Source organism: Heterodontus francisci, chromosome 14, assembly GCF_036365525.1.
Source record: "Heterodontus francisci isolate sHetFra1 chromosome 14, sHetFra1.hap1, whole genome shotgun sequence".
NCBI classification, from domain to species: Eukaryota; Metazoa; Chordata; class Chondrichthyes; order Heterodontiformes; family Heterodontidae; genus Heterodontus; species Heterodontus francisci.
The window spans coordinates 37,987,910-37,998,971 of record NC_090384.1 but is presented as its reverse complement, the minus strand read 5'-3'; positions in this window follow the sequence as shown (position 1 = coordinate 37,998,971).

Genomic DNA, 11,062 nt, shown 5'->3' with positions numbered 1-11,062 from the left:
ATATCAAAAGGAAGAGAGTAACTAAAATAAACATTGGTCCATTGGAAGCAGAGACAGGAGAAATTATCGTGGGGAATGAGGAAATGGCAGACGCATTGAACAAATATTTTATCTGAAGGTAAAAGAGACAATATTTTATCTGTCTCTTCACAGTAGAAGACACAAGTTCCATACCAGAAATAGACAGTAACGTAGGGGCTAAAAAGCGTGAAGACAATAAAGAAATTCATATCAGCAGAGAAAAAGTATTGGAGAAACTTAAGGGACTAAAATCTGACAAATCTACTGGACTTGGTGGCCTACATCCTAGGGTTCTAATAGAGCTGCCATTATAGTGGATGCACTAGCTATGATTTTCCAAAATACCTTAGATTCTGGAACAGTCCCAACAGGTTGGAAGTTGGCAAATGTTACACTGCTTCTCAAGAAAGAAGGGAGAGAGAAAACGGAACTACAGGCCAGTTAGCCTAACATCAGTTGGGAAAATGCTGGAATCTATTATTAAGGACATCTTAACAATGGACTTAGAAAAGCACAGAATGATCAGAACAAGTCAACATGGTTTTACTAAAGGGCAATCCTGTTTGACAAATTTTAGTTTTGGGGAGATGTAACTAGTGAGGTAGATAACGGGGAACCAGTAGATGTAGAATACCTGCATTTCCAAAAGTCTTTCGATAAGGTGTCACAAAAAAGGTTAATTGGCAAGATAAGGGCTCATGGAGTTGGGGGTAATATATTAGCATGGATAGATGATTGGCTAACAGATAGGAAGCAACGAGTGGGCATAAACAGGACATTTTCAAGTTGGCAGGCAGTAAATAGTGGAGTGCCACTAAGGATCTGTGCTGGGGCCTCAGCTATTTACAATCTATCTTCATGACTTAGATGAACAGACAGAGATAATATCTAAAATAAAAGCAAAACATTGCGGATGCTGGAAATCTGAAATAAAAACAAGAAATGCTGGAAATACTCAGCAGCATCTGTGGAGAGAGAAACGGAGTTAATGTTTCAGGTCAGTGACTGGCAAATATTAGAAATGTGAAAGGTTAAAAGCAAGTAAAGCAGGGTTGGGGTAAGAGATAACAAAGGAGAAGGTGTAGATAGGACAAGGTCACAGAATAGCTGACCAGAAGGTCATGGAGCAAAGGCAAGCAATATGTTAATGGTGTGTTGAAAAACAAAGCATTAGTACAGATAGGGTGTTAACGGACTGAAAATTGAACAACCGCAAGTACAAACATGAAACAGAACAGTGGGTAAGCAAACTGAACAAACTAAGATGAAATAAAATAAACACCAAAAAAAAGAACTAAAAATAAAAGTAAAATGGGGGGGCCGTCATGCTCTGAAATTATTGAACTCAATGTTCAGTCCGGCAGGCTGTAGTGTGCCTAATCAGTAAATGAGATGCTGTTCCTCGAGCTTGCGTTGATGTTCATTGGAACACTGCAGTAATCCCAGGACAGAGATGAGAGCAGGGGGAGTGTTGAAATGGCAAGCAACCGGAAGCTCAGGGTCATGCTTTCGGACTGAGCGGAGGTGTTCCACAAAGCGGTCACCCAGTCTGCGTTTGGTCTCCCCAATGTAGAGGAGACCACATTGTGAGCAGCGGATTCAGTATACTACATTGAAAGAAGTACAAGTAAATCGCTGCTTCACCTGAAAGGAATGTTTGGGGCCTGGGATAGTGAGGAGAGAGGAGGTAAATGGGCAGGTATTACACCTCCTGCAATTGCAGGGGAAGGTGCCGTGGGAAGGGTACGAGGTGGTGGGGGTAATGAAGGAGTGGATCAGGGTGTCGCAGAGGGAATGATCCCTTCAGAATGCTGACAGGGGAAGGTGCTTTGGTAGTGGCATCACACTGGAGGTGGCGGAAATGGCAGAGGATGATCCTTTGGATATGGAGGCTGATGGGGTGGAAAGTGAGGACAAGGGGAACCCTGTCGTGGTTCTGGGAGGGAGGGTAGAGGTGCGGGAAATGGGCCGGACATGATTGAGGGCCCTGTCAACCACAGTGGGGGGGAATCCTCGGTTGAGGAAAAAAGACATATCAGAAGCGCTGTCATGGAAGCAGATGTGTCGGAGACGGAGAAACTGGGAGAATGGAATGGAGTCCTTATGTAGTCAAGGTATGAGAGTCGGTGGGCTTGTAATGGATATTAGTAGACAGCCTATCCCCAGAGATGGAGACAAAGAAGTCGAGGAAGGGAGGGAAGTGTCGGAGATGGACCATGTAAAGGTGAGAGAAGGGTGGAAATTAGAAGCAAAGTTGATAGTTTTCCAGTTCAGGTTGGGAGCAGGAAACGGCACCGATACAGTCATCAATGTACCAGAAAAAGTTAATATCTAGGTTTGCTGCTGATACAAAGGTAGGTGGAAAGGTAAGCTGTGCAGAGGACACAGGCTGCAGAGGTATAGATAGGTTAAGTGAGTGGGCAACAAGATGGAAGATGAAGTATAATGTAGGGAAGTATGAAGTTATGCACTTAGGTCGTAAGAACAGAAAACAGAATATTTGTAAGTGTCGATGCTCAAAGAGACTTTGGTGTGCATGTACAAGAAATGCAGAAAGTTAGATTAGATTTACAGCACTGAAACAGGCCCTTCGGCCCACTGAGTCTGTGCCGAACATCAACCACCCATTTATACTAATCCTACACTAATCCCATATTCCTACCAAACATCCCCACCTGTCCCTATATTTCCCTACCACCTACCTATACTAGTGACAATTTATAATGGCCAATTTACCTATCAACCTGCAAGTCTTTTGGCTTGTGGGAGGAAACCGGAGCACCCAGAGAAAACCCACGCAGACACAGGGAGAACTTGCAAACTCCACACAGGCAGTACCCGGAATCGAACCCGGGTTCCTGAAGCTGTGAGGCTGCGGTGCTAACCACTGCGCCACTGTGCCGCCCCTAACATGCAGGTTCAATAAGCAATTATGAAGGCAAATGGTATGTTGATCTTTATTGCAAGGGGATTGGAGTACAGGAATAAGGAAGTCTTGCTACAATTGTACAGGGTTTTGGTGAGACCAGATCTGGAATACTGTGCAGCTTTGGTCTCCATATTTAAAAAAGGACATACTTGCATCGGAGACAATACAGCAAAGGTTCACTATTTTTGTCCCTGGGATGAGGGGGTTGCTCTATGATGAGAGAGTAAGTAAATTGGGCCTGTATTCTCTGGCGTTTAGAAGAATGAGAGGTGATCTCATTGAAACACAATTCTAAATCCGCTGGTCGGGGAATCTAAAACACGGGAGCACAGTCTCAGGATAAGGGGCTGATATTTAGGACTGAGATGAGGAGAAATTACTTCACTCAAAGTGTTGTGACTCTTTGGAATTCTCTACCCCAGAGGGTTGTGGATGCTCCATTCTTGAATACATTTAAGGCTGAGATAGACAGAATTTTGGTGTCTCAAGGAATCAAGGGGTATGGCAGTGGGCAGGAAAGTAGAGTTGAATCCTAAGATCAGCCACGAATGCTTTGAATGGTGGAGCAGGCTCGATTGGCCATATGGTCTTCTACTACTCCTATTTCTTGTGTTCAGGGATTGAATTGGGTTAAATGGAGGGGAGGAGAGTGTTTTACTTTTGTTAGTAACTAAGGACTTAATGCAGAAAGGCTGCCTGTCTCCCACTAATTGTGCATCTTGTAAGGAGAGAGAGGGCATTGTTTGAAAGGGTGTAGTTATTTTGTACAATAGAACATTTTTTAAAACTTAAAAATCCTGCATAAGACTCGCCAAACAATAGGGGAGGGGAGAACCCAGAAGCGTCTGTTTTATATTCTTCCAGAATCTCTAACCAATAACTATAGGTACACTAAAATAAAAGCAAAATACTGCGGATGCTAGAAATCTGAAATAAAAACAAGAAATGCTGGAACCACTCAGCAGGTCTGGCAGCATCGGTGGAAAGAGAAGCAGAGTTAACGTTTCGGGTCAGTGACCCTTCTTCGGAACAGGACACAGGTACTCAGCAGCTGGGTTGTGAGGCAGAAATGGGGTTAAAAGAAATAGAGTGAGAGGAGGCTCGTATGGAGCGTAAACACTGGTACAGACTAGATGGGCAGAGTGGCCTGTTTCTGCTGTAAATTCCATATAAAAACATGGGTGTCAAATATTTGATAGCAATTGTGCCAAATTCTTGTTAACAGCTCCTTGTAGCAAATGCACCTTTTTAGTACCATGGAACCAGGAAGTCCCAAATTTGTTCCATTAGGTGATTTCAGCCAGGGTAGAAGTTGGGTCTTCACACTTGGCCTTTTGACTAATGGGGTGGGGTGGGGGTGGAAATTAGTGTTCCCGGTCAACTATCTAGAGTCTTCTGGAAGTCTATGGAGTCAAATTGTCTGGACACTTGGATTCATGGTAAGAACCTGTTGTTTTCAGTGTATAAATATAGGAGAATTTAATGCTGGATATTTTCACACTTGGCTGCGGCCTTGTGAAGTGGCAGCCCATGCCTTTGTTTTGTCTTTCTGTATCCCAATTGTACTGTATTTCCATCCCACTCGTGTTTTGCGCAGGCTGCATGTGATTCATGTCTGGAGATTTAGATAGTATAAACTTAACCCTGAATGATATCTGAATCTTGTGATGCAGCCTTGAAACATTGGTGCCTTTCTTTGCCATGAATGTACAACTGACTGGAATACCTTGAGGCCAAAGTTATGGGTCATGCAGCTAAGAAACTGGAGGGTGTGAGAGGTGAAAGTTTAGCTTGTGGCTCAGTGGTGAATATTGTTTTTATCTGTAGGCACAGCAGGAGTAACAGTTGTGGTTGCAACAAGCTAAAGTCAAATGTGGGATCTTGTCTTGGTCAGCCCATTCAACAGCAGTGTGTTCGTCAAGGCTCAGTGGGTGGCACTTACCTCTTTAGTTGGAAAGTGTTGGGTTCAAGTCGCACTCCACAGAGTTGAAAGCAAAATTCTAGGCCGGGGTCTGCAACCTGTGGCTCTTTAACATCTTATTTGCAGCTCCCAAACTTTTCCAGTTGGATGGCCTTAACATGAAAAAAAGCCTAAAAGTAATTAAGGCAAGTAAGAGCTGTGTTTTTATTATGGGGATTAAAAACTAATCGTTAAGCTGCACTTTACAGTTTCAATTGATTATTTAACAAAAAACATCATTGTGCTCTAAATAAACCTGTTTTGAGTGGTATAGCTACACCATTGTTACAGATAATGCCTTTGGTTTGAGGAACACGTTTTATGGTTGTGACCATTATTTTTATTATAGCTGAGATGATAAATGATTCTGAATGTGCTATTAGAAGATCAGGAGAATCAATAGCCAAAAAAATTCTACACATCTTAAGTTATCGTTTGTTTTAAAGATGACTTTACTTTCAAAATTATGGTTTCAAAAAAAGTCAAAACGCGATTATTCAGTGGTGGGTCTATATAAATTTCATTTTTGTTCTATTAATACATAATTTAATACATGTATTTTAGTTATGCAAATTATGCATCTACCAGAGACACTTGGTAATTTGCAATTTAGAAATGCCAAAATTTTACTTTACAGCTCCCAGTAGTTTTTATTTTTGGCAATTTCTTTTAAAAAGGCTCCTCAGGTTAAATAAAAGTTTGCCAACCCTTGCTCTTGGCTAACTGTCCAGAGTAGTACTAAGGGAGTGTTGGCTTTTGGTTGAAATGTTAAATAGAGGCCAGTCTGTCCCCTCAAGTGGACGTAAAAGATCCCACAACATCATTTCCCAAAAAAATGAAAGCGAAAGGCACTTGTGTAAAAGCAAGTTCTTACTTTGAAGGGACAGGACAATCTGCTAGTTCTCCAACATAAATGCAAAACACTATGGATGCTGGAAATCTGAAATAGAAACAGAAAATGCTGGAAATACTCAGTAGGTGCAGGCAGCATCTGTGGAGAGAGAAACAGTTAACATTTCAGGTCTGTTACCTTTCATCAGAACTGACAAGTTAGAAATGTAATAGGTTTTGAGCAGGTGAATGGGGGAGGGTGGGAAGAAGAGCAAAAGGGAAGGCCTGTGATAGGGTGCAGGGCAGGAGAAATTAAATGTCAAAAGGTTTCAAGTTTCAAGGTCAAAGGGAGTAGTAATAGAACAAGTAAAGAAACAAAAGATGTCTAGAGGAGGTGTGAATGGCAGGATACCTGCCGTCCAGATGCAAAGTGCAGGAAAGGGGGAAAAAAACAAACCAGCAAAGGAACACAAAACTAAATGGGGGCAGAGGTTATGATCTAAAATTGTTGAAATCAGTGTTGAGTCCAGAAGGCTGTAAAAGTGCTCAGTCGACAGCTGAGGTGCTGTTCCTCGAGCGTGCATTGAGCTTCATTGGAACGCTGTAGCAAGCCAAGGACAAAGGGTGGGAGCAAGGTGGGGAATCAAAATGACAGGCGATTGAAAGCTCAGGGCCAGGCTTGTGGACTGAATGGAGGTGTTCTGCAAAGCAGTCACCCAGTTTGCATTTAATCTCCCCAGTGTAGAGGAGATCAAATGCTTAGCAGCAAATACAGTATACTAAATTGAAAGAAGTACAAGTAAATTGCTGTTTCACTTCGAAGGAATGTTTGGGGCCATGGATGGTGAGAAGGGAGGAGGTAAAAAGGCAGGTGTTGCATCTCTTGCAATTGCATGGAAAGGTGCTGTCGGAAAGGTAGGGTTTGTTGGGGGTGACTCAGAAGTGGACCAGAGTATCGCAGAGCAAATAGTGCCTGCAGAGTGCTGAAAAGGTAGGGAGGGAAAGATGTGTTTGGTTGTGGCATCACACTGGAGGTAGCGGTAATGGTGGCAGATGATCCATTGAATACGGAGGCCGGTGGTGTGGAAGATGAGGAAAAGGGGAACCATTATGGTTTTGGGAGGGAAGGGAAGGGGTGAGAGCAGAAAGATGTGAAATAGAACAGGCATAATCGAGGGGCCCTGTCACTCACAGTTGAGGAAGAAAAGACATATTGGAAACGCTAGTATGGAAGGTTGCATTGTCCATACAGATGTAGCAGAGACAGAAACGGGGAGCGTGGAATAGAGTCCTACAGGAAGTGGGTTGTAAGGAAGTATAATCAAGGTAGCTGTGGGGATCAATGGGCTTATAGTGAATATCCCCAGGAATGGAGACAGAGAGGTCAAGGGAGCGAAAACTGGGAGATGGATCATGTGAAGGTGAGAGAAGGGTGGAAATTGAAAGCAGTCGATGAAGTTTTCCAGTTCAGGGCGAGAGCAGGAAACGCCACTGATAGTCATCACTGTACTGGAAAAAGAGGTGAGGGAGGTGGGCCTGTGTAGGACTGGAACAAGGAATATTCCATATATTCCACAAAAAAGCGTAGCTAGGACCCATGTGTGTGCCCATTGCAACACCTTTTATTTTGAGGAAGTGAGTGGAGTTAAAGGAGAAGTTGTACAATGCGAGAATAAGTTCAGCCAGGCAGAGGAGGGTGATGGTGGATGGAGACTGGTTTGGCCTCTCTTTATTGGAAGAAGCAATGTGCTCTCAGGCCGTGCTGGTGGGGGATGGAGGTGTCGAGTGATTGGACGTCCATGGTGAAAAGGAGATTGTTTGGACCAGGAAACTGTTAGTGATGGAGGGCATTGGAAGAGTCACAGATGTAGGTGGGAAGAGACTGGACAAGGAGAGAAAAATAGACAAGATAGACAAAAATAAGTTTAGTGGGAAAGGAACAGGCTGAAATGATAGGTGTACCAGTGCTATCCTGTTTGTGGATTTTGGGAAGGAGGTAGAAATGAGCTGTTTGGGGACTAAGGTTGTAGATCATGGAGGGAAGATCTTCAGAGGAGATGATGTCAGTGATGGCCATTGTCATTTATGGCACAGGAGGCAGACATTCGGCCCATTGAGTCCATGCCAGAACAATGGCTTGATGTTTGATTCTAGGGTCATGGTCCAGCAGGAGGTAGATGTGCCAGAGTTGGTGTTGTCACTGACTTGAATTATTTTTTTCTCCCCAAATTTAAAAAAAAGTGTGCCTTTAAGAGTGTTAAAAAGCGGTGCATCTTTAAGGGAGGAGAACATTCTGGAAAGACAGTATACCACAGCTGCATTTTGGTTACCGAGCAAAGGCAGCAGAGAGAGGTGCCACATGTATGTGTCCGTTTTGACTGTGGAGCTAGCAGAAACCAGTTTGAAGCAATTGGTTCAGTGAGCTTTTTCCAGTGAGGTGATCTGGAGAAAGGAGGAGTTCTGTTCTCTCTCAAGAAAATTCTGCAAGGCTACAAACCAGATTAATTCCTTAAGTAAATAAGAATAGCTTTTCTTTCTTAACAAATTATTTGTATTGCTGTGCTTATCGTGGAAGGAACTGTTAATGCTACTGCAGCCAAACTGTCTGCCTCTCAAGAATCGAGTTTTTTTCCATCAAATCCAAGTGAAGACTTCAAGTGAACTCTGATCATCTTCACATCAGAAGACCTCAGTCACCAGGAATGCAAAATGCAAAAACTTACTTATTTATTTTCTCAAGAAACAGCTAATTTTAAAAAAATCTACCTTTAAAACCGGACTAATGTTCTTTTTGAATGTATGTGCTTAAGGTGGGAGTTAGATTAACTTAAGCAGTTATAAGGTCTTTAGACATAGGTTTATCTTAATAGTGTTTAAGATTCAGTTTTTAAAAAAATAAATAGTTAATTTGTTGTCTAAAGATACCTGGTTTGGTATGTTTCATTCTAGGGATACTAGGGTGTTTAATTTGGCAGTTTTTCTAATTTTGGTTAAAAATTAATAAATATGCTGCGACCTGTGACTTGACAGGACTGAATTAACAGTGCGTTGTTCGCGCTGCGGTCGTAACGGTGTTCAGTCTCTGCTGGGTAGATATCTGTGCACCAGACAACAGCAGTACCACCCTTGTCAGCGGGTTTGAAGATTGTTCGGGTTGGATCTGAGAGACGAAGTGCTGCAAGTTCAAAGGGAGATAGGTTAGGTCTGTCTTAATACCACTTACTGGATCTACAGAAAGCTGAGGAAGGTGACTGACTACCTGTTTGATGTGCTTGTCCCTTTCAACTCATCCACGAGACTGATGTGAAATATGTAGAGGGTGCAGGCGTAGTAAAATATAATTCTGCTCCCGTTAGTATTGCCCTAAAGATTTTAACCGGGTTTCTTTACGGAGAGCTGCTATGCGAATACTGGTCACAAAATAGTGCCACACTTAATTGTAAAAAACTAAATCCTGCTTAAACAAAAGTTTTTGGGAAACTTACTTTATCAATTCATCACATCTGTGACTGGTTTGTAATTGGATTACGTATTTTGGACTAATACATATTTTTCTGCATCCTGTACATGTTAATTCCTTTCTGAGTTATGGTTCCATATGCACCCTCCAGTAATGGGCTATTCATGTGTGAGCATTAACAAGCTATTTGACTGGAATTATATCTCAGTGCAGCATGATACTCCAATGATCTTGTGTTCATCTTCCATTGAGTTCTTTCAACAAGTTCCTTACATATTGAATCTTTTTAATGAAGATATAATGCAACCTGAGTAACAATGTCTAATAGACCAAATTTGGCAATGTTACCACAAGCAAGCTTAGCAATCACTGTCAAACATAATGTACCTAAGTTGGCATGTCAATACAACAGTAAAACTAGGCAAGCATTTTTTGTTGTTGCTGAAAACAAAGACATGTTGTTGAAGCTTTTCGTCTTGCACACATCAGGACAATCATTGTCCTGATGAGTGCAAGACAAAAAGCTTCGACAACATGTCTCTAATTTCAGCAATACTGAAGTTCTGTACCACTAAACAACTTTTTTTTTTGCCTTTTCTTCCTCTGGATTAGTCTGCAGTATTTTTCTCTCCCCTCCTATAGATGGTCACTTGAGGCACATCTCCACTACTACACTCAATTAACATCGCTAAAACAGATTATCTGGTTATTATCACATTGCTGTTTGTGGGACCCTGTGTGCAAATTGATTGCCACGTTTCCACATTACAATAGTGACTAAACTTCAAAAATACTTAATTGGCTGTAAGATACTTTGGGACTTCCTGAGGTCATGAAAGGTGTTCTATAAATGCAAGTCATCTTCATGCAAGCCAAGACTGAGCATCCAGAAGGATTTTCAAGCATTGGGGATTGAGGAGTTGCAGCTGAGTCCAGTATGTGTGATGGCCACACTAATGTATTTTTCAGCAAAAACTGATCATGATTTGAAATGGGGACTCTGGCAAATATTTCTGTTATGTCCCCAAGCCTGTATACACTGAGCTCAGCTGTTAATGTTCCCAATATCTTAACTAATGAAGACTATTGGCTCAACACAGAATGGCGATTGGTTTTTGGACCTTCATGGTCTGTATGACTCCCAATTTAATTTAATGTGGTGCATTTACTCATTTGGGAGAAAACCCAAATTATATTCCAATAGTCCCAAGTTTTTAATGTTCTCAAGATTAATTCCCATTTGTCCAATCTGTTTTAAATTGTAACGTTTAAACTTGATGGATAAGCATGTGAACAAACTCCCAACAAGTGGGCTGTTAATTGATCTGATTCCACACACATGGTACCATTTGGTAAGCAAGTACAGTACTTTGTAAGTATGTAATTTATAGTCCAAATTGTGATATTAAATATGCAGTACTTCTGTTAATAATTTGTGAGACAGACACCCAAAGTGAATATTTGATTTTAAGGTATTGCTTAAAGGAGGGCATAATATGGGCCAATGTAGAGCAGCTCAATGTGCTGATTAGAGAATAGTAAATTATGGGGGGGGGGGGGGGGGGGGGGGGTGGGGTGGAGGAGGAGGAGGAGGGCTTAGAGTGAAAGTCAGACTTTTCTCCAAAGGGAAAGAGTGGCAATCAGTTGACTTGTCCAGGCCATTCTCCCAGCCTCAGGATGTAGGCACCCTCTGAAGACATTTTTACAAATTGGTAAATACAAAGAGGCCACAACTGCCAGGCTATCATCATGGAGGGGCAACCCCTCTACTGGACGGCCAACGGCTGCAGCTGTGGCCCTATGACTATTGGTGGATGTGGGGGTGGTGATGTGGATTGCTTATAGGATGGAGCATTGCTCC